Here is a 20,424-nt window from a genome sequence, read left to right on the forward strand (position 1 = left end):
TGTGACCCTTTCCTGCCGGGGTTCCCAGCGGGGGGTGGGGGTGCATAGCCCAGGCTGTGACCCAGCGCGGCCCGGGCTCCCGCCGGGGCTGGGTGTAGCCAGGGCAGCCCCGCCTCCTCCCCTGTCTGGTTCAGCCGGGGGCGGAGTTAGCCGGTTTCATTCTCCCCCGCGCGGAGCTCGCCGCTTCACTCCGCTGCTCCTGGCCGAGGGATGACATCGGGGAGGCTGCGCGGGCAGCGGAGGCGCTGAGCGAGCGGAGCCTGCCGGCTGCAGGGTTCCTCCTCCCGCGGGCTCTGCCGCTGCTCCGGCCCCCGCCTGGAGAGGCGCCGATCGCAGCGCCCCGGCGCCGGGGAGGCAGCGGCAGGTTCCCCGCTTTGCACGGCTCCGAGTCCCCGGAGGAGCCGGGCGAGGAGGGCAGCCCCGGGGGACTTCTCGCCGCGCGGCCGGGAGCCGGGGACCGGCCGCTGGAAGTTGCCGGGAGTGGCTCGGAGCTGGTGGCTTCCCCAGGTAAGCGCCGCTAACCGCTGCAAAGGGAGCCAGCCCGGGGGCGGGGGGAGCAGCCAGCCCGCGGGGTCGGGGGGCGATGGGGGACCCTGCTCCCCCCCACACCTCTGCCAAGCCGCAAGGGATGCATCTGGGCGTGTGACCCCCTTGCCCAGCGGCTGGGAGGGCGGGCGGGCGTGGAAACACCGGGTGTGTCTCTCTCCTTCCCCCGCGTCCTCTCCCCGACCCCGGCAGCTCTCCGGGGAGCAGGGTTGAGGGAGGAAGGGAACGGAGAGATTCCCCTGGTGTGTGTGTGTGTGTGTTTTTGGAGGAGTCTTCCCTGGATGGGGCGCTCACCCCTGGGCGGGGGTGTTCGTGCGCCTCCCCTTGTTCAGGGACCAGGGAGATGGGCTGCAAGCCCCGTTGGCTGGCAGCTGGTTGAGCAGAGCAGCCCTGGGGTTGGTAGGTGGGATCCCATGGAGAGGGGTGGGGGTGGCTCTCTCTGCCCTATTCGGGTGGCAGTGGGATGGTGGCGCCCCTGGCACGACAGTCGCCCCCCCTCCTTGCTCTCTGCCGTTCCAAAGTTTGTGGCGGTGCCTCCTGGCCGCGCGGGCTGGGCACGAGGGGCTTCACGCCGAATCGCGAGTGGCTTGTGTGAATCCTAATGAGGATGGATGCCAGAGGCACAGCTGGAGAGGGGGCACCCAGTCTGGGGTTATAGGGTTGCTCTCACAGGTGCCGGGGTACGTAACGCAGCAGATTGTGATCATTACATTTCATCTGGGTTGCATCCGGCTTTGTTTTTAACGACGTGGTAGGTATGTGTGTGTTCATATCAACACTGCTATGGGAATGACAGCATCTGCACTGCCCTGGCACCCTCCAGAGCCGTGTGTGGTATTTTTCAGGATAGGGGGTTATCTCATGTCTTGCAATCCTGAGCCAGCAAAATCCCCGAGCCTGAGGTAGATTAATGCAGCCTCATTAGTTTAGTCAGGAGGAACACCCTGGGTCAATGCAGACAATTAGAAACCTCCCCTAGTGTCTTAATAAGTCTGACAGCATGTCTCTGCCTGGTGACACCTTCCAGGGGGTTAGCTTTGTTTTTATTAAATCTCCTTTATTCTTTATTTATATTGCTAGGGGGGAAATGTGCAGGAGAATCCATGGCCTTTTGCCTTCTTTGCAAAGAAAGCACCAGAAAAGGAGGAAATTCTGAAAGGGAGTGAAGCAAGAATGAATGAAGGGGCTTGGGAATGAATGATACATGCTTGGAGAATATTTGTTTTATTTACACCCCCTGCTCTCCTCTTCCCTCTGCAATCCCTCTGTACTTCTTGGTGAATAGACTTCCAGGCATTGACAACTCTTTGCCTTAGCACTTTCTGGCATTAAAACTACAGAGATTCAGATGTTTTGGACCAGATGGCAAAGCAGGATTCTTCAATCCTGGAAATCTGTCCTCTTCAGATTTTGCAACACTTCCTATCTTTAGGAGAAAAAGACTCATAGAGCAAATAACTTGATTTGTAATCACTCCTACATATCCTGTCTGCTTGTGTGTTTTTTCTGGTGGGGAAGGGGAGGAAAGGAAATATGGATGTAATCTGAAATGCTTCAAAAGGTGCACACTGTTGGGCAGTAAGATGCTGTGTGTGGAACTTTAAAGATTAGTTCTGATTCTGTTTGTACTGGCTTTTGATTGATAGCTCTACAAAGGAATAATGGGAGCTCACAGAATAGTTCTCTGTAATGGCTTGTCTACGTTAGAAAGTTCCACCATGCAGTTACATGGTTAGACTAGTGTGGTCACACTTCAGACGATGTAAACAGTACTGTGTCCAAAAAAACTGCAAATAGAGCTTTTATTTTAAAGACCTGTTTGGGATAGCATTAAACACTGTGTCTTTATCAGATTAAGTGTGATGGTTCTACCTTGCTTTGTGGTTTAGATTCACCACTACCTAAATTACTGGTCTGTAGATAGTATACCTACCAATTAGCATCTAGAGTGTCTAGTCATTGGCAGATTTGGTGTATATTGAGTTGCCTTCCATTTGAATTGTTGGGTATATTGGTCATCCGTTCATACATAACACAATCCATTAACACACCATCTAGTCATTACCCACTTTCATTGTGGTTGTTCCACAATTTGGGAAGAGGTTGCTATTTTTATCATGTCTTTCACTTGCACTGTCAAGCCTTGAAGTCTGCTTCAAACTGGTAATCAAACAGTAGTAATTCAACTGTAAAAAGCCTCTTTATAAATCAGAAGCCACTTCTTAAATGTGCATATCAGATCAGTTGTAAGGTAGTTAATTTTAAAGTGGGTGTCTCCTTCAAGCTGTGCAAAACACTTCTTTAAAAGAAAAGAGTCTTTGCGCGTAAAGAAGCAAAATGACAAGGATTTGTCCACTGCCATTCACTGCAGAAGCACAAATTAAATGAATTCTGGGCCAATACATTTTATTTGATGTCTGTTGATTTCAGCAGCTAGCTCTTTGAAACTAACTTTTAATTTATATGGGAAATTCTTCCTTTGGACCAGGAAGACTATGATTAGATGCGATATCTTGCATCTGCTCTGTGGGCCAAGGATTATTTGTTTCTTTCACTTTATAGAAAGTGCCATGCATATTTACCTTCCTCTATAAATAACTGTGTGTTAGAATTGCCCTAGTTTTTTTTTTTTTCTAACTTGTACTATTGTGTGGATTTGGTTAATACCGAACAAGGTAAGATTCCCATTAGCAAGTGTCTTGTTCTGTCAGGTAGGTGCCCATTGCTGCTTGAAGTATGGCCTTTTATGTAGCAGATGCACCTGCTGGGGATGTTAACCAGACTCTGAATGATTCCTTTATCAATCTTTATCTGCCGTCCTCCTCCCCACCCTCAAACATCCTATCTTTCTCTCCAACAGTTGATGTCCAGCATAGCACATGTGTGCAAGGTGTGGATTGGAATTCAATTTGATGCTAAATGTAGTTAGTGAAACCATTATCCCCTCCAAAAGGGTTTTAATAACTAGCCCTTTTTTTGTAACTCATTATCCAAAAGATAGTGTGATTAACTGAGAAGATTTATTAGAGGCTTGTCAGACACTGCTCATATTTCTCCTTCAAGAGGTTCTGCTGTGATACTATATTTCAGGTCTAAAACAAGTACATCGCTCTTCCTTTCCCTGCGTTGATATACAGTGTTCATGTAACTCTTTGTGGACACTTATTTTTCCAAACCAATGCTTCGTTGGTTATGTATGTACATACTGTAGCTTTAAAACTAAGGCTAGCTGGCAGGAACAATCCATCATTTGTTAATGATGTAACAAATCTGTGGTCACTTGGGATTTCAATGCTGTCACTATAGTGCATGCCACAGCCACACTAAATTACCTGATATCGGCAAGGGTAGAACTCTGATTCTCCTGCTTCAAAAGCAGAGGAGTAACAGGAAAACCTCCGCAGAGGTTAACGGTATAGGGGCTATGCCCAAAGTTGATCTCTTTGATTCTGGTCAGAAGAGGACAGTGCTACACAAACCAACCAGTTCATTTAAAATGCTAACACACCTTTCATCTTGCTAACATTAAGCCTATTAGAGAATCTCCATTTTTACAGGGGAGGTAAGAGACAGAAGAACTGAATTTCATTGACCTTCTCAAGGTCGCATTGTGATCTAGAGATCACAAGAAATAGAACCCAGCATATCTGGTTTCCAGTCCCCTGCTCCAAGCACACTCCCTTCCAGACAGGGTCCTTGTCTATTTGTTTTGAACAGTACCAAGTACACACTGATGGTACCGAGCACGTAAAGCGGGGGAAGGGTTTGTAAGGGAATTCTAAATGGCTGTCTGTAGTAACAGGAGATTGTGTTAAATAGTGACTGGAGAAAACTATTGATATCTGGTTTTGCTGTGTTCTTTTTTTAAAGCCACTTTCTCTCAATTTCTCCCCCCCCCCCCCTCTTCTGAGCTGCTGCTTTGTGATTTTTTTTTTTTTTTTTTTTTTTTGGACTAATATCCTATCGTTGCTTGATACTGTAAAACACAAGCCACCTCATCTCTTTAATATGTGGTTTAAAATATTTTTTAGAATGTTCCTGCCAAGAAAAACTTTCAAGATAAATGTGCTCTTCTGAAGATATTCAAGCCAGGTTTCTCTTGAATTGCTTGCGGGGCAATCGTAAACCTTTCCACACTAAGTACAATGCATTCCAAGATAAAACCTTAATCAATACACAATTGAAGAGGTACCTGGCGGTTGCTTTAGTTTTGTCTGCTTTGTCCGCTCAGACTTCAGTTACATTGTGTATAAGGATGATTCTGTGTAAGGGTGAATCTTCCACCCTCCCCTCCTCTTGTGTATGTGAAAAATCTGCAAATAATCTCTTGCTTAACTTTGGGGGCACCTGAAGTTTGGGTGCTAAATGCTCAATTGTAGCCAAAGCCATGTTGGTCCCAGGATATTAGAGAGACAAGGTGAGTGAGCTAATATCTCTTATTAGACCAACTTCTGTTGGTAAGACCTCAAGAGCTTGTCTGTCTGTGTCTCTCTCTCACACACGTACGTACGTACGTTGGTTCAATAAGAGAGATTGCCTCACCTGCCTTGTTTCATTGAATTTGATGGGAGTTGAGGGTGATTGGCAGCTTTTCAGGATCAAGCCTATGAGGGTATCAATTTTTATTTATTTTTTAATTGTGTATGTAGGAAGGGAAAAAAGATCCCCAACCCTCTCCACCCTGCCCTCTGTTTTTGTGGAGGTGGTACTGGTGAGAGACCACAAATTTAGGCATCGATCCCGCAATGAGCTCTGTGCCGCCAGACCCCTGCAGCCATGCCAGAGCCTCACTGAAAGCTCTTCTCTTATTGAGAAATAGCAAGTGCTTGCTTGGAAATGATTCTGTGTAATCATGGTTTATATATGAAAGCCCTACCTATTATTTACACTTCAAGGCACTGATCCTGCAAGTTACCCCATTGGGGCACAGGGTTCTGCAGGATTGCTTGGTTGGGGTCTAGGTGATTTCAGCTGAAATAACTCTGATCTACTGTACTCTTCTCCACTTTTACTATTTGTTTACTATTTGCTATTTTGTTGCTCTGGACTGGTGATGCTAAACTGGTCAGTTTCACTTTCAGACTCTACTGTTAGGATGATGCGATGTGTGACCTTCAAGGTAGGAGAACACGTTTTAGAAACAAACTCTGACTTAAAATGAAAAAATATTGCCATTATTTCTCTTTGCAAAACCTTAAATTCTGGGCATGTGCTACTGGCACCGTGCACTTATAAATATTTTGCAACTGTGCCACAGCCTGTCCCCTTCCCCCTGCCCCCCCCGCAAGAAATCATAGCAGAAATTTAAATAACCTTGTTCTTTATGGTCCCAGGTGTGATACACCGTGCAGGAGGGTTCTGTAATACCGCTTTTAGATAGGTGGGTCTTGTATATGTTCCTGAATTACATGAGGGAATGCATCAGGCATAAACAGCACTTACGCGAAGACTACATTTTCCCTTAGGTGCAGTGGCGCCTTCTAAAGTGTCTGTCTTTTTAAATTAACCAGATGGGTTTTCTGTGTGTTCCAATTTCCAAGTGCTACAATGAGGCACTCTAATAGATTAGGTCTCAGGCCACTTCTTTTGTATTTATTAATCTGTGTGATCACTGACACACTCACTGATCTAAAACTGCCTGAGTCTGACAACCCGTGATGGTGTATACTATGAAACTGCAATCACAGGAGATACAATAGATCAGTTTTTTGGTGTGGGAGGGAGAGAAGGGAAATTTCCTGGTTAAAAGACCAGGAACAAGGAGATCTGGATGTTTGGTTACTACAATTAATGAGCAAAGTGTAACTTAAGAACCTAAGAGGAGGTTCTGTTCTCAGTTCTGACACTGACGTGCAGCGTGACTTTGCACAAGTCAGTTAGAGGCTACTTTTGAAAGACTGGCACTAACTGTGGATGTTGCTTGATACCCCCTCCCCCCGAGGTCCTGAGAACCTATGGCCCCACTTGCTTTTTACCCATATACCCTTTTCTCCATTTCCCGATCTGTGAAATGGGGATATAATACTTAGAAGCGTTGTGGGGTTTAATGTCTTGTAAAGCATTTTGGAACACTTGGATGGAAGGAGATACACAAGTACAAAGGATTTGTATTGCTTATCCATCCATCAAAACTTTCTTCCTTCTGCATTAAAATATTTCCTGCATGCCCCAACTGTTCATCTGTAAACATTATAATGGGCTTATCCAATGCTTTGATCTGTTTTCTTCTGAAAGATAAAGATTAAATAAAATAGGATATCTCCTAGAACTGGAAGGGACCTTGAAAGGTCATTGAGTCCAGCCCCCTGCCTTCACCAGCAGGACCAAGTACTGATTTTGCCCCAGATTCCTAAGTGGCCCCCTCAAGGATTGAACTCACAACCCTGGGTTTAGCAGGCAAACTACTGACCTATCCCTCCCCCAGATATGTTTCTGGTGACAAGAGGGTATGGGTGGGGGATACATCCTCTGAAATCATGGTCTCTTCTCTATCTCCCCTTTCATGCTTTAATCTAGAAGGAAGCCCTGCCTGGAGAGAAGTTTCTTTAAGGTGTCAAGTCAGTGAGGTTTCAGAAGCAGTTGCCCAGCATGACGGTGATTACCTCTGTAAGCAAGTGTGGGAATTTCACGTCAATCTATCCACTAATCCTTTGCATCTCTTTTGGATGAGACTTAAACCTGACAACTGAACCAGCTGTGACTAAAGATCCACGGTGTTTCACATAGGTAGAGGTGCATCTCTATGTAACCTTTGTGAAACCTAGCGCCAGAGGCCAAAGTCTTCAAATCTGCATGCCTAAAGTGAGGTTCTTGAAGTCACATTTAGGCACCTGAAACAGAAGTGGTCTCATCTTAATAAGGTGCTGAACACTTGCAGTTTCCAGCCTAACTTTAGGCACTAGGTTTGAAAATTTTGGCCAGAGGTTCTCTTTTGGACCCTGTCATTTGTCAAGGTCCTGGTTAACTTGGGTTACCTTCTCCAGGTGTAGGTGCTGCCTTACTCAGATCTGGGTTAAAGTTCTTTCTTTTAGAGTTATGATTTAATGACATCCTTCTAACATACTACAGGTAAGACAGCTTTGTGTGTTCAAATATTAACGTGCTGGGTGTAAACTTACAGTGGTGTCTTTTACATTACATTGCCTGAAAGCAAATTGCTTCTTGGTACATCACAAGATCATGCATAGCACCACTGCTGCATGGATGCTTGTTGGCTAAACACAAACTTGTGTGGATAACCAGGAAGATAACTCTTGCTGTGCACAGAAAAATTAAAAAAAAATAGTGCCACAGGCATTGGAGACTTCAACTATATCCATGCACAGCTGTCCCTGAAAAGTACAGAGAATGGGACAAGGTACTGGTTAACTAGAGCCCCGAGTGCATGAAGAAGTGCACTCTTTAGCATTTCTATAAATGTAAGTTTGAGGGCCCTTGCAAAAGCACCATGCTGTAGCTGTTTGAACTCAGGGCTGGGGCCAGAGTTCTAATCCTGACTCTACCACCCACCTGAATCACCGTGTGAAGTTAAGCAAGCCACTGATCCCTGAATTTTGAGTGCCGCTATTTTGGTAGACTTGACCTGAGACACTTGAGGATCTGTGTTTTTTTTTTAAGAGGTGCTCAGCACTTAACTCTAACTGAAGTCAGTGGGTGCCAGGGGGTCCCTAGAACTGTTGAAAATCAGGCACAAGATGACTTGTATTAGGGCATCAGAAATAAGTGGCTACTTCTAAAAACTCTGACTCTCTTTTTACCCTTCTGTCTTTTGGGGATAACTTGCCCATCTTTTTAAAGGGATGGTGTGTGAAGATTATATTCAAAGTACTATGGAGGCCTTTGTTAACAGAGCATGTCAGTTTAGGTTAAATGTAGCCTTAAATTTAATATAGTCAATGAAAAATCACTCCCACTGCTTGGGGGCATAGGTGCTTTGATGGTGGGGGATGATCATATGGGGGACTTGTCCGCCTGTCTCAGCCAACCCTGAGCATACCCCCATTCCTGTAGATACTGCATATCTGTGCAGGGGGTCTGTGTTAGGAATCATTGTCCTGCCTGGCTGGAACCTGCTGAGCCTGCAGGAACAATAATGAATGTGCTTTGCACTTTCCACTGAGATGGCAAACCAGCGCTTCTGTGTGTGTGACCCTAAAGAATATTGACGTAGCTTTAAGCATTGTAATATCTATTTAAATGTGACACAGTTGTCCTTTAATTGGCTGTTAATGGCTCTGCCTTAAGCCTGATGTAGGAAAATTAGTTTGTCCCACGCTTGGGAAGCTAAGATGATAACATTAAGGGCATTGCCAGGAAAGGGGTGGGATTGGGGCTCCCCATCAAGGGCCAGGGGTAGCATTAGTGGGAAGCTCAGATCTCTACTACCAGCAGCTGGGTGGGTGCTAACCCTGGACTTTCCCCAGGGGACTAGTTTTACAAATCTGCCTCCTATTTAGTAATTGTCTGACAGATTTTGGAATTACACACCCCTGCCTCCTCTTCCCCCCTTCTTTCCCCCCCCCCCGCATGCTCTCACTCCGAGAAGAAGCTTACTATTTTTCTTTCAGCCCCTCCCAAACCCAGTTATCCAGAGAACTGTGAAACAAGGCCACAGAGTAGCATCTGGATACCTGTTGTCTGACCCCAAATAAGGTGATCAGTTAGACACTGAGCATGTGGGCAAGACCCATCAGCCAGACACCTGGGAAAGAATTCTCTGTAATAACTCAGTGCTCTCGCCATATAGTGTGCCATCCCCAGCAGTTGAGGATTTTTGGTACTGGCAGTTGCCGAGGGGCCACGTGCCATTGTAGGCAGTCCCATCGTACCATCCCCTCCATAAACTTATCAAGCTCAGATTTGAAGCTAGTTAGGTTTTTTTGCCCCCACTGCTCCCCTTGCAAAGCTGTTTCAGAACTTTACTCTTCTGGTGGTTAGAAACCTTTTGCCTAATTTTGAGCCTACACCAAGGTCTTTCTTCTCCTCTGTTGCTTCCAACTGATAAATCCCCAGTTTATAGGAAAAAGTCTTTTTTGGTCCCTCAATTCATGACCTTGCACTTTGCACTATTAAATATCATCCCGTTTCTATTACTCCAGTTTACAAGGTCATCCAGATCTTCTTGAATGATATTCTGGTCCCCCTCCATATTGGCAATACCTCCCAACTTTGTGTCATCTGCAAATTTTATTAGCACACATTCACTTTTTGTGCCGAAGTCAGTAATAAAAATGTTAAATAAGGTTGGTCCCAAGACCAATTCCCGAGGAACTCCACTAGTAACCTCCCTCCAGCCTGATAGTTCAGCTTTCAGTATGACCCACTGTAGTCGCCTCTTTAACCAGTCCCTTATCCACCTTTCAGTTCTCATATTAATCCCCATCTTCTCCAGTTTAACTAATACAGTAACTCCTCACTTAAAGTCGTCCCGGTTAACGTTGTTTCATTGTTACATTGCTGATCAATTAGAGAACATGCTCGTTTAAAGTTGCGCAATGCTCCCTTATAACATTGTTTGGCAGCCACCTGCTTTGTCCACTGCTTGCAGGAAGAGCAGCTCATTGGAGCTAGCTGGTGGGCGCTTGGAACCAGGGTGAACCGGCAGCCCCCCTATCAGCTTCCAGTTCCCCTAAGTTCTCTGTGCGGCAGCCGCCCAGCAGGCTATCAATTGCCGGCAGTTCAGCTGTCCCTCCCCCCACTGCCATGTGCTGCTCCCACCCTCTGCCTTGGAGCTGCTCCCAGGAGCCTCCTGCTTGCTGTGCGGGGAGGGGGGAAAGAGAGGGGCTAATATCAGGGTGTCCCCCCTCCCCCCTGCTCCTGCCACCCACTTACCCTATCTCCATAGAGCAGGGGGGGCTCAGGACGGAGAGAGCTTGCAGGCAGCTGCTGTCTCAACTTCCTGATTTACTTAAAAAGGCAATGTACTTAGAGTGGGGTCAAAGTTCTTAAAGGGGCAATGCGCCTTTCTCTCTCTCTCTTTCACACACACACACACACACACACACACACACACACAGTGTGTGTCTGTCTCCCCCTGCCATGCTGTCTCCCCTCCCTCCATTTGTGCTGCCTTGTACAGTGTGAGGCTACATTAACAACAATGTGTTAACCCTTGAGGGCTCAGCTGAGTTCTAGTTCATCATTTTGCAGTAAGGCATTCCCTGGGAAATATCCCACCCTCTGACTCCACCATCTCAACCAAGCTGCACAATCATTATCGCTGTGTACGGTATTAAATTGTTTGTTTAAAACTTATCCTGTGTATAAATATAGTCTTTTGTCTGGTGAAAAAAATTCCCTGGAACCTAACCCCTCCATTTACATTAATTCTTATGGGGAAATTGGATTTGCTTAACATCGTTTCGCTTAAAGTCACATTTTTCAGGAACATAACTACAACGTTAAGTGAGGAGTTACTGTAATTTCCCATGTGGAACTGTATCAAATGCCTTACTGACATCCAGGTAGATTCGATCTACTGCATTTTCTTTGTCTAAAAACTCAGTTATCTTCTCAAAGAAGGAGATCAGTTTGGTCTGGCATGATCTATGTTTTGTAAAACCATGTTGTATTTTATCCCAATTACCGTTCACCCTCTATATCCTTAACCACTTTCTCTTTCAAAATTTGTTCCAAGACCTTGCATACAATTGAGGTCAAACTTACAGTAATTTCCTGGACCGTTTTCCCCCCCCCCCCTTTCTTAAAAATAGGAATTATATTAGCAATTCTCCCGTCATAAAGTACGACCCCCAAGTTTACAAAGTCATTAAAAATCCTTGCTATTGGGCTTGCAATTTCACGTGCCAGTTCCTTGAATATTCTTGGATGGAGATTATCCAGGCCCCCGATTTAGTCCCATTGAGCAGTTTGAGTTTGGCTTCCACCTTGGATGTGGTAATCCTTACCTCCATATCCTTGTTGCCATTAGCCACCCTGCTATTAGTAGCACATGTCCTCCAATCTGTATCTGGGAAGTTAAAGGTGATCCATGCCTGCCAATAGGGAGGGGAGGGGGGACGGGACGGGACAGAGTGAGGGCAACCAGCTTCAACAAGCACGCTCCGTATGAGCCAAGCAGCAAATCTGGGAGTAGGCATGTAACCCTGCATACCCTCTGCCCCACACGTTGCAGGGCTGTTTAATTGCAGTGTAGATGTCTGGGCTCGGGCTGGAGCCTGAGCCAGAACATGTACACTGCAATTAAACAGCCCCATGGGCCAGCTGCCGGTGTCCAATTGCAGTGTAGACGTACTCTGAGGCAAGAGGTCAGAGGGTAATAACCTCATTACTACCTAACGGGGCTGGATTTGTACCAGTGACCTCTATTGCTACTAATCCCCTGGTGGCTCTGTCATCCTGGCATGCGAAAAAGCCGTCTTGTTAGGAGTAAGAATGTGGTAAGTTAGTAGGAACTTCCTCTAAAGAATGGAATCGGCGAGCTTATTTTGTGGTAAAGCTTTACCATACTGTTTTCCTTCAGAGAGCCCCTGCCGGGAGTAGTTCCCATGGATTCACTTCTAAGAGGAGAATAAACTCAAAGAATGTGTTCGGGTCTTTCTAAAGATGTAACGTTAAAACACCTAAAAACTCTCCAACTTGAGACAGCCCCTAAATATTTACTTAAAATGGTACATTATGGTCCTCGGATTTGTAGTAATGCTGGTGTGGTGGCTGCCCTCTTGGCCGACGCACAGGGGTTAAACTAGGGACTGTCAGAGCTAAAAGCATGAGCTGCTACAGCAAAGAACCTAAGCCCCATAGCTGGGGGCTGTAATAACTCCTACGCCCTATGGATTGGCCCAGTGGGGGGCGTGTAACACACACTCACTGGTATGTTACACTAGCCCTTCGAGGGCACCCTTGCCCTGGGCACTGTATAAACACATAGTAAGAGACTGGCCTTTTTCCCCTCAAAGAGCTTGCCATTCAAGGCCAAAGGTGGGAGAAGGAAGTAGTGTTTGCCCCATGGTACAGATAGGGCAAACTTTATATGTCCACTCCCCAAGTCAGAGGTTCCCCAACCTTTTCAGGGTTGTCTTCCCCCCCCCCGGAGTGGGACTGAGGCTGGGGGTGGGGCCAGGAGCTGGGCTGTGGCAGAGCAGGGCTGGTTGGCGCTCCTTCTTGCCCCTCGTGACAGTTGGCCCAGACCCCAATGCATACCCCGAACGTTCCTCTGTGCCCCCCTAAGGGGGCGTGCCCCACTGTTTGGGGACCTGTGCCCTAAGTCATGTGGGAAGTCTGTGGTAGGGCCAGGAATTGAACCCAGTTCTCTACAGTCTCTGTGCCTTAACCGCAAGACCATCCTCGCCCTCGTGATAGGAGTGAATTAAAAAGGACATACTTTTCATGCAAGAACTCGATGGGAGCATGCAAGTTAAGAAGGCTGTGAAGTGAGGTGTGTGTGATGCCTCGTCTTTTGGTCTGATTTTAATGCAACTTGTCTCTTAGGGGTTTGTGTGGTGTGTTTTTGTTTGTTTGTTTGTTTGTTTTTGTTTTTAAAACTTTTAACTGGTTTAATTATTGGTTCCTTTTCTGAGCATTATCAAATTTCTATCTTGGTTGATGATTTGCAGTAGCATCCTTCTAATGAACTCTGAATGTGTTCAGGTGAATGTTTTCATCACAGATAAAAGAACCCAATGCACTTGAGAGCTACTTCAGACTGGAACTCTATCAGAGGGGGACATTGGTGAAACAAAAGTGCCAGCTTTTGCCAAGCCCGTAGGAATTGGCTAAGAACTGACAAATTCATAGCTGGAAACCAAAGCAGCTCACCTATGTAATTTTGTTCAACATACATATTAGATTGATAATGTATTTTAGTGTTTCTATTCTGAGAGGCTTGTGAGTTGCTGCATGTATTAATTTCATTTGTAGCATGGAATAGCGACATTACAAGGAAAGATGTAAGTTTTGCTTTGTAACTTTGAAATCTTTGCTCTGAGCTTATGAACCCAGGCATGGGAATCGTCTCCCCCCACCCATTCAGGAGGCCCATCAAGATTAAATGGGCCATTTAAAGAACATCATGATACAAAGGATAGGGCCAATCTCACCTTGGAAATGCTGTGTGCAAGGGTGCTTGTCGCTTTACCTGGAAGGCTAAGTGTAAAAGATTAAACAAGGTCACAAGACATTTTTTCATCTCTTGGCTGTTTGAACTCTCACAGGGCCAGAGACACTAAACTAGATCGCAGATCGCTCGGGGTGATCCCTGGGTCCAACCTGAAAGACTTTTTTGAATTGATACATTGGTACAATTCTGTCATCTTTAGGAACTGTTAATGATAACTCACGTGTGTGTGTGTGTGTGTGTGTATATGCTTGCTTGCTCGAATCTGTAAATAGAAAAACAACAACAACAACAAAAATAGAGTTAGTTAGTAAATCTTTATTTAGTTTATTACAGGATTGGCTACAGGTGTTGTCTTTGGTGTGGGATCTGAGATACAAATTGTTCTGAGGTATACGTGACTGATCCCTTGGGACTAGAAGTAACCCGAATATTTTGTGACCTTTTGGTAGAGGTGATCAGTTATCACTAAATCCCTCTTGCCTGGGTGGCAAGACAGACTGGAGAGCAGAAGGAGACTGTCTGTGACTCCATGGTAAGACTGTTAGTGATCCAGGAGTTCACTGCGTTGGTGAAAGTTAATTCTAGAACCATGGGCAGCGGGTATCAAAGGCCAGGGCAGGATAAGCCCCAAGGCCCCTCTCCCCTGAAGGACTAATATTGTTCTAGGAAAGTTTAGGTCACTTCTGTATTCCCGAAACATGCAGGGCTGACAAGATGCTCTTCCTCTGCTGTAATAATAGACTAATGTTCCTTTAAAAAAGGAAAAATGCAAAGGGGAACTGGATGGCTCACGGTAATGGGTTGTGAAACCTTTTTATGTCTATATTACTGGCTCAAATCTGGTGTCCTAGTTTTCTGTTTATTCAATGGCCTCTGTGAAATGAGTGAGTTTGTCCACTGCCTAGAAGTGAAGTCTCCCCAGACACCAATACCATAAGGGCCAACGGGAGAGGCGGTCTTGGCAGAAAGGCAGAGGATTAGATAGACACTGAAATGGGGTCACCTACTTGCATCCTGCCAAAGCAGTTTTGAAATGCCTTGGTTGGAGGAGAGGAGCTTGTGGTACTTCTGTGCACACTGTTCTGTAGCGACATAAACTTTGTTCTCCAGGGCTCTCAGTCAGAACCTTTCACGAGCACTAACTTCACCACAGAGGGAGAAAGAACCTGCCTGTGTTATGTGCCACTTTAGTCCTCTCTAATATACTAAACTAAATCACGTTGGTGGTTGTAACCCTGACTTTTACAGGGTCTATGACACTCCAGTGACACGATTAAAACTGTTTGGCCCCATCTTCAGAGAGTGGTGGTGCCCTAGTTGGGTGTGTCATGTTGCATGATCCACAGGCGCAGAAGGTTTGGCAGAATAGAGAGGCCCTTGAAAGCCAGCTCTGCTGCAGAACCCCTGTCTGAGCTAGCAATAGTATTGTTCTTCCCCTATAGTGTAACTGGAATATTTAAGTTGGAGGCAGAAGCGTGGTAGTTCTCTGAACCAATACTTAGATCTCTTCCTTCCTCCCGGAACCGGACTAGACTACTTTCTCTTCTGTGGTGCTGAGATGCTGGAATGAGGTCACATTCCGGAAGCTTGGTGTTAGCTATGTGTAAAGAAATACCTATGTGTTGGATCAGATAGGTGGCACGTCAGAAAGATGAGATGTGGGAATGTTGGAGGAGATCTTTGTGGGCATCAGATGTATTTATAACTATGCCATTACCATCCCTTGCTCAAGTGCAAAGCTTGAGCTCCTTTTAGAAACCTGCTGTATTTTAGTGAAAGCTTGGTTTGATCGAATCACATTTCAGAATTCCTGTTCACAGAAGAGGGGGAGATCTCCGGGAAAGGAGACATGGACTTCATTGCAGATATTTTGCATTGTTGGAAGAGACTGGTTTAAAGAACAAACAAACCAGCAACAATCGGAATATTTAAGAGACTTAACAGCATTCATTAACCTGAAGGGGGGAGGGATAGGTCAGTGGCTTGAGCATTGGCCTGCTAAACCCAGAGTTGTGAGTTCAATCCTTGAGGGGGCCACTTAAGGTTCTGGGGCAAAATCAGTACTTGGTCCTGCTAGTGAAGGCAAGGGGGCTGGACTCGATGACCTTTCAGGGTCCCTTCCAGTTCTGTGAGATAGGTATATCTCCATATATTATATTATTTTTAACATGTGTAATAGCAGTTAACATGATCATTCTGTTCTGCAACTGGATAGTCACACTTCATCATTTTGGTGAGTGATGAATCGTGACCAGTAACTTGGTCACTGCTGATCCATAGACTTCAGTTTCAGTAAACACATGACTTAAAACTTCATATGGGAGCACACAAATAAGAGGTCTGCCGTTGAAAATTATGGCCATTGGGATTTTTAGATACATTGGATATTCTTCAGTCACCGGATCTATGGGATTCAAAGGCACCTAAGAGTTAAGTATTCAAATCCCAAAGAAAGTTGATGGGAATTACACACTTAACACCTTTTATGTCCCTTTTGAAAATCTCTATCATAACTGAATGCTTGCCAAATGATGAAATATAATGAGTGGAAAAGGATAAACAGAATAATCAGGTTAAATTGCAGCATAGCAAATAAAGTTACGTATACTTAGGGTAGGTAATGAATATTGTGAAATCCCTCTTATGTAAATACCATATAGTTTCGGAAAACAGCAGCTAATATCTTGCATCAATGGAAAATATTTGCAGTAACTTCAGTGTCTTTTTACCTAGGAATTTGGTAACTGGAATTCTGACTGATTTCACACTGCTCTATAAGCAAATTTAATTCTAGCAAGAGAGGTTTATATCTACAAGAAATAAATAGCTGTTTAGGAGGCAGGCAAGATAAACATACTGTGGTGGATGGAAACATGCGAGGTGTAGCTTTGTAGCAGGGTTAGGCCTAATATCAAATATGTGATATCTCATCTCTGACCTTTTGGATTCTGTCCAAGCATTGCAGCTTTGTTTTTAGTTCCAGGACACAATTACTTATGGGGCCGCTCAACTTCCAGGAAGAACATTTCAATGTGTCATTGTTTTTTGTGACCCCTGGTGACCAATACATTTGCAGGTATCAGCCAGTGGGAGTGGGGAGGATGAGGGATTTCTTTCTTTTTTTTTTTTCCCCCCCCCACCAGTTTCCAAGGTTAATTATGTAAAATGATCTCAAATATTGCATGCTCTGGACTAGTCCTCACTTCAGAGAGACCCCATCTAAAATTGCTAGGGAAATGAGGTTAGTAGAGTCTGTTTTTTTTTTTTTTTTTTTTTTTAAAGAACTAGAAAAGGAATCGAATATGTGGTCTGTGTATTGGGATAAACTATCAAATACTCTAATGAAGTGGGGTTACAGTCAAAACATGTAACAAGATGCTGTAAAAACACTACCGATAATGACTACCTTTGTCAAATCTACAGACCACACCGTGTCTGGCTGTAGACTAAGTGGGTGGGGCCAGCACTGTACCTGGTTCTGCTCTTTGGAGGTCTCCCATGCAATGTGGTGATTTTTAGGCTATGGCTACACTGGCGCTTTACAGCACTGCAACTTTCTCGCTCAAGGGTGTGAAAAAACACCCCCCTGAGCGCAGCAAGTTACACCGCTGTAAAGCGCCAGTGTAAACAGTGCTCCAGCACTGTAAGCTAATCTCCTCGTGGAGGTGGAGTACCTGCAGCACTGGGAGAGCTCTCTCCCAGCACTGGCGCTGCGACCGCACTCGCACTTCAAAGCAGCGCTTTGGAGTTTCGAGTGTAGCCATGCCCTTCGTTAGTGGAATGCCTTCCTTGGTACTGGCAATGAACCGTTCCTTGGCGAGCTAGAGGTGTCTCTAAGACTATCCCATGGTACTCGGTGCAAGACTAGGCATGTTGATGCTAGCCTCTTGCCAAAATCACAGCTTGGGAACAGCATTGTGCTTATTGAGATTCTATTCGTGGTTTATATTCACTAAGTCTCTGCTTTCCGTCCTAAAACTTTAACATTATTTTGGACAGATGCTTCATTCTACTCCAGAAGTCGCTGTCTCAGTGGTGGATCCTGTATATTCTGTTGTAAAATGCTCTAGTACTCATCTTAGGCCTTGGCTACACTTGCAAGTTATACTGCAATAAAGCCTCTCAGAGTGCTTTACCTTACTCCCTGTCCACACTGGCAAGACAAGTAGAGTGCTCTGACTCCCTGGCTGGAGCGCTCCTGATACTCCACCTCCCCGAGAGGATTTACAGCTGTTGCGTATTGGGTGAGACGCTTCAGTGCCAATGTAAACGAGAAGTAACGTTACAACGCTCTAATTGACCTCCGGAAACGTCCCATAATCCCCTTAACTGAAGTGGCCTCTCTTGTCTTTGTTGTGAACTCGGGATGCGGAAGTGCCCTTTCAAAGCTCCGTTTTGGAGTGCCGGCTGCTTATCTGGTCTGAGGAAAAAAACAAACAGCTAATGTTTGCTTTGAGTGAGTGAGAGAGAGGCGGGGGACAGAGCGGGGTCTGAACTTACAAGACAGCGTGCTGACGCACTCTCAACACCCCAAAAACCCACTCTCCTCCCCCCCCCACTCCATCACACTCCACCCCACCCCCCTATTTGAAAAGCACGTTGCAGCCACTTGAATGCTGGGATAGCTGCCCATAATGCACTGCTCCCAATGCAGCTGCAAGTGCTGTAAAGGTGGCCACGCCAGTGCGCTTTCAGCTGTCAGTGTGGACAGACTGGAGCGCTTTCCAGTGGCGTAGCCAGCTTCTCAGTGCAGGGGGAGCAACCATAAATAAGGCGCCCACCTTATTGGCTCCTCCTCTGGCCACTCCGTGCCCCCCCCGGCTCCTCCAGCCATGCTGCGGCCATGCTGCGCCCCCCCTCGGAGGGGCTTGGGGGAGGGCGGGCGCGGGGGAAGGGGTGGCGGGCGGGTGCTGCTCGCTTCTCCTGGGGGCTGGGGGGAGCGGAGCAGTGGGGCGGGCAGCAGCTGGCAGGCAGATCCCCTCTCCCCGGCAGCTTCCTGGTTCCCTCGCCCAGGTAGCCCAGCAATTTTTTCAAAAGCGGAGCCTACCGGGCCGCCGCTGGGCTCCTGCAGGCAAGGGGGGGGGGCAGCACGGCCGGACTCCGGAGGAGCCATTTGGGGGGCGGCGGGCTCGGCCGGAGGAGCGAAGCGGCCGGACTCCTTGGCCATCACACCCCATGCTCAGCACGGCCGCCTCCTGCGGTGGCTCAGGGCTCGGCGGCTGAGCGCTCCGCAGCTGGTGGGCAGATCCCCTCTCCCCGGCAGCTTCCTGCTTCCCTTGGCCCGGAAGAAGGAAGCTGCCGGGGAGAGGGGATCAGCCTGCCAGCTGCAGAGCGTTCGGCCGCCGAGCCCTGAGCCGCCGCAGGAGGCGGCCGCGGCGGCGATGTTGGGGCCGTGCTGAGTGTGGGGCGCGATGGCTGAGGAGCCGGCCCCTTCGCTCCTCTGGCTGCCCCTGCTTGCCCCCTCCCCCAATGGCTCCTCCGGAGTCTGACCGTGCTGCCCCCCCACTTGCCTGCTGGACCCCAGCGGCGGCCCGGCAGGGGCCGCTTTTGAAAAATGTACTGAGGGGAAGCAGCTGCTTCCCCTGAACCCCCCTAGCTACACTACTGGTGCTTTCCCTACTGCGCTCTCCGAAGGCTGGTTTAACTTAAAGCGCTCTACAGCTGCAAGTGTAGCCAAGCCCTTCGATGAAGGGTGCTACACGAGCACTGACTAAAATGTCTCCTTGGCTATCGGTTCTATAGAATCAAAATAGCAGCTGGATTTTATTCTGCCTCATGCATCGTCAAGTTTAATCCCAGTTAAATAGCAAAATATTTGCGCCAAGGAGAAGGTTTGGGCTGAGACATTTACTTTTAATGCCAGTAATGCCGTATTTTTAAGTGACTGACTGGGTTTTGAAATAACAAACTGAAAAACTTGAATGGAAATGAGTGAGTGGAGACCTAGGAACTGTCAGTCCCAGAGGCTTCAGAGGAAGCTGCAAGAAACATTGTACTTTAGTTATGGAGTAAGTTCTCCCTAACGTCCCCTCGTGTGCCTTCCCCATTCGCCTCCTCCCCTGAAAGAGGTTGGCTTATATCCGCATCACATCTAAATCGCTAGACTTTTCAAAAATCCTTAACTATAATTAGATCAAGTTCTCGCTCTTTATTGACTGTAACCAAGCTTCATAACTCTTTCTAATGTAATGTCCAGCCCGCTTTCTATCCCTGCATCAGCACTGCAGCGTAAAATCAAGGATGTATTGATAGCAATGACTTAAATTTACCAACCCCTTTCTAAGCAAAGTAATTTAATGTTAGGTTTTGACAGAGGAAGGAGAGACGTGAGGTGTCGGATGTGAATGTTGAGTGATGCACAGTTGGTGTTGGGAATGTCAGGGGCGACTGGTGGTCTTCTGATGAAAAGACATTGGGGGGTAGGAGCTGGCAGCACCAACAGGCAAGGTTCTCTGGCATGTGTGCAGGGCCGGCTTTAAGCCGATTCAGCCGATTCGGCTGAATTGGGCCCTGCGCTGCGAGGGCCCTGCGCTGCAGCTCTCCACCCCGCCCTCAGCTCACTTCTCCCTCCTCCCCTCCCCTGAACGCTCCGCCCCCTCCCCTGCTTCCCGCGAATCAGAGATTTGCGGGAAGTCTGAAAAGGAGCAGGGGCGGGCCGGCAGCACCAGGTAAGCTGGCGTGGTGGGGGCGCGAGAAGGGCTCCGGGGAGGCGCGGCCCGTTCCCGCAGGCCCCAGCGGCTCTGGCCCGGCGCAGCTCGGGTCCGGCGCGGCCCCCGCGGCTCGGGTCCGGCGCGGCTCCG

The 20,424-nt window shown here is 47.1% G+C and overlaps 1 protein-coding gene across 3 annotated transcripts in view; it reads left to right on the forward strand.

Annotated features, from left to right (window-relative positions):
• Positions 1 to 204: 204 nt before the first annotated feature.
• The window catches only part of GDPD5 (glycerophosphodiester phosphodiesterase domain containing 5), a 308,105-nt gene continuing 287,885 nt past the window's right edge, over positions 205 to 20,424 (forward strand). For all 3 annotated transcript variants that reach the window (XM_024205078.1, XM_024205070.1, XM_024205087.1), the window contains exon 1: positions 205 to 507. The gene's annotated coding sequence lies outside the window, so the exon portion shown is untranslated. The remainder of the gene's footprint in view (positions 508 to 20,424) is intronic.

Source organism: Terrapene carolina, unplaced genomic scaffold (assembly GCF_002925995.2).
Source record: "Terrapene carolina triunguis isolate 2854851 unplaced genomic scaffold, T_m_triunguis-2.0 Scaffold97, whole genome shotgun sequence".
Lineage (NCBI taxonomy): Eukaryota > Metazoa > Chordata > Testudines > Emydidae > Terrapene > Terrapene triunguis.